The sequence below is a fragment of the Gekko japonicus genome, unplaced genomic scaffold (genome assembly GCF_001447785.1).
Source record: "Gekko japonicus isolate JY-2015 unplaced genomic scaffold, Gekko_japonicus_V1.1 scaffold559, whole genome shotgun sequence".
NCBI classification, from domain to species: Eukaryota; Metazoa; Chordata; class Lepidosauria; order Squamata; family Gekkonidae; genus Gekko; species Gekko japonicus.
The window spans coordinates 89,536-93,377 of record NW_015168064.1 but is presented as its reverse complement, the minus strand read 5'-3'; positions in this window follow the sequence as shown (position 1 = coordinate 93,377).

Sequence of the window (3,842 nt, the reverse complement as noted above, 5' to 3'; positions counted from 1 at the left end):
CTAATCTGGGAGAACCGGGTTTGATTCCCCACTCCTCCACTTGCACCTGCTGATGTGACCTTGGGTCAGTCACAAGCTCTGGCACAGCTGTCCTTGAAAAAGAGCAGTTTGTGTCAGAGTTCTCTCAGCCCCACCCACCTCACAGGGTGTCTGTTGTGGGGAGGGGAAGGGAAAGGAGTTTGTAAACTGCTCTGAGACTCCAAGTGAAGAGCGGGGTATAAATCCAATCTCTTCTTCTTCTTCCATCTATACTAGCATCCTGTTTTACACAGTGGACAACCAGTTGCCCTGGAGGACCAACAAACCTGTGGATCTCCTTTACCTAATAGTTGGTTGATGCTTTTAGAAGTTGCTTATGAGCAAAAGCTGCTAGTTTCAATCTGTGCAGAAATATATATTTTTTTACAAAGTACTGCACACTAACAGGTCTGGGGTCGTTTTGATTGTTTAGGGTTGCCTAATTTCTGTAAAATGATATATTTTGTGTTTCCTTCTTTCGTCATCAAATAACACGGATTCAAATGTGGCATAAGGAGAGAGAGAGAGAGAGAGAGAGAGAGAGAGAGCGATGCTTCTGTATTTATGAGGTAGGAGCTGTCATCTTGTTTTGTATCATTTAAAAGGTTATCTGTCAGCTGAGTGGTCCTTGTCTGGTTTGTTGTTCATGACCAATTCAGTGGACTAGCCCTTATCTTAAAATCCCTTGATGGCCTGGTGCCTGAAGGACCACCTCACCTGGTATGACCCCGGGCACCAACTTCATGCAGCCCATTAACACAGTACATGCAACACTCCGTAGGTTATCCCAAACCCTGTGAGGGTCCATTCTGTTGCTTCCCACTTGGAGGCCTCTCTCTAGCTGCTCTGGCTCTATGCAACAGCCTTCCGGAGAAGTTAAGACAATCCGATCTCTCCGGCAACTTAAAAAAAGGCTGTAACGTGGAACTTCTGAATGCCATGGGAATCTCTTGGTGGTTTCTGTAGTTTGTTGGTTCTCAGGGGCAGGGGGTCTCTCTTGGATGTAATTTATATGGTTTCTGGATGTTTGACGTTTAGTAGTCCAGAAACCTTACAATTTTGCTGTGATTTATATAGTTTGTAATCTGTTACCCACCTTGAGCTCCAATTGCTTGGGAGAAAGGCAGGGTTATAAATGTTTTTAATAAATAAATAAATGTTGAACATGCAGCATTTGATCTGGAGCCTGTTTTTCTCAATCCATACTGGTTTTCAATTTGGATTGTTGAGGATCATTTCTAAAAGCCTGTGGTCACTGATCAGAGTAAAATTGCTCTCATAAACAAATAGAAATGTTCAGAACATTGCACAATTTCCTAGTCTTCATCTTTCTTTTTGAAAGTTTCACTGATGTGTGTCTGCTTAATGCTCTGTTTGCATATGTATGACATGACCCTATTGCATTAAAATGGCATCAGGTCCAATGGTGCCAGTGAACACCTCAGAGGACTTTCTGGGGTCAAAATAAAGCATTACAGATATGCTGGTTAATATTTGTCATACAGCTTGTAAAGTTTTCTCTTCTTTCATTCTTCACCCTTCACTCCTATTCAGCGTTTTGGTTTAGTATCTGGGGTCAAAATAAAGCATTACAGATATACTGGTTAATATTTGTCATACATTTCTCTTCTTTCATTCTTCACTCTTCACTCCTATTCAACGTTTTGGTTTAGTGCTGAAGTGATTCCGTGAATGTGGAATAGTCAGGAATGAACCTTGGCACACAGTTGATTGGTCCCAGTAAGATCCTAATCTCACTTACATAGCTTGGTGCCTTTGCTGTTTGAAAGCAAACCTTTGTTTGGGATCTGCTGAGATAACATCTTTAGAAAATATGTCCATCACTAGATTTTCAGTTAAAATTTTTGCTTAGTGAAGAGTGATGTTTTTTCTTAAATGGTGGAATACGGTTCTAAGTGGAAGTCTTGTTTTTCTGGAGATCTGCCACACACACTTAGTTCCTGTTTATCTGAATTAGCCGGTGACCAGCCGTCCACACATTTTGCCTGCCTCATTGAGAGAGGGGTAGGCCTTGGCTCTATAACATTAGTGAGAGCTAGACAGAGCACGCATATGATTCCTGTTCTGCAGGCACTCCGTTGGTTGCCTGTTTGTTAGCGGGCTTAGTTTAATGTCTTGGCTATCACATACAAAGCCCTTCATGGCCTTGGCCCCTCTTATTTGCAAGGCTGCCTCTCTCCTGATGCTCTGCCATGACAGCACCACTCATGCCAGCAGGGGCTTCTGCAGGGACCAACCTGCAAACAGGCAAGATCAACAACTGCCTGTACACACGCGTGGCTTCTCCGCTGTGGCTCCCGCCTTGTGGAATAGCCTGCCTGAAGAAGTCAGGGAGGCTCCCACTCTCCTGGCCTTTTGCAAACTATGCAAAACTGAACAATTCTAGAGAGTTATTCTGCACAGGTAATAGGGTTGCACTGTGCAAAATGGTTTGCAAACTTACCTAGATAAATGATTTGAGACTGTGGTCTATACTACCATGTATAGATTATTGCAGTAGGATCCTATTGTGTAATCTCTGTACCACTCAATGTGTCATGTCGATACTTACGCTATGCTTCAGTTCTTTCTGGTGGTTCCAGACTTCTAAAATCCTAAAGTACTGGTTATTGAATGTCTTGCTGTATGTAATCCACCTTGAGTCCCTGTGAGAAAGGTGGACTACACGTAATGCAAGCAAGCAAATAAATAGCTAGAGTGCTTCTGAAGTGCAATGCCAGCTCAGGGAGAATCACTGCTTCACTTCTGAGTTCTAAGCGTGAAAGGAGAGGAGGAGCGCATCTGCATTTCACTGTTCTTTTGAAGTGTCCTGGGCACCTCCAAAGTGCAGCAGGACATGGACAGACCCTGCCCTCTCCCCAAATTTGGAGCCGCAGAGGGCGACGGGATGATCATCCCTGTAGTTGGTCTTTACCTTTGAGATGCTGAAACCACTTTAAAAGTGCAGTAGAACTGCAGTGATGATGGCCGACTCCCTTCCCTAGCCCTACGTTTGGGAGGAGAGCTGGGGCATGTCACACTTGACAGTGTGGGGAGGGATACCTGGTACTACAAATGAATTTTTGGCCATTGGCTGTAACTGTAAAATAATAATTTAAAAAGTAAAAACAATCTGCTGCAGAACATTAAAACGCATCCAACTTATTATCAACTGCGAGAGCGTCAAGACATTTTTGTTGACATTTCACAGCACATGAAGCAGATAGAAAATGCACTGTAATTTTTGTTATTATTTCCAATGAAAAACTAATTTCCACTGATTTGTCCAGTTTGCACATTTCCTCAGCAATAGGCATAGGAATGTATTTTGGACATATATTAGTAATGGAAAAATTAAACTGTGTGGGATATCTCCTGTTACCTCCTTACCACAAAGAGTTTAAACTTTATAGGAACATTACTATGGCCTCGGTCACACGGGCAGGAAACTGCGGGGGGGGGAAGCGTGGCAGTTTGCCCCGGGGCAAACTAACGTGTGGTAAAGAGATCAGACCTCCCTTTGAGGTACCGTGGAGGTACCGTGGAGGTTCCGTGGGAAGGGAGAGGTGCTGATCGCAAGACAATTCCGCGCGCAAAAAAGAAGCGCGTGGTGTGGCAAACTGGATGTGTTTTTTTCCGTGTACACCATGACTGCGCATGCTCCGTTGGGTGCTTGTGCGCATCCACGGAGATGTGGGGGAAAAAAACCCTTTTTCGCAAGGGAACATGGGCGGGCACCGGATGCCTCCGGAAACGTGATCAGACGCCTGCCCTTGCCCCGCAGTTACCGGAAACTAGTACCTCCGAGGTACTAGTTTTTTGCT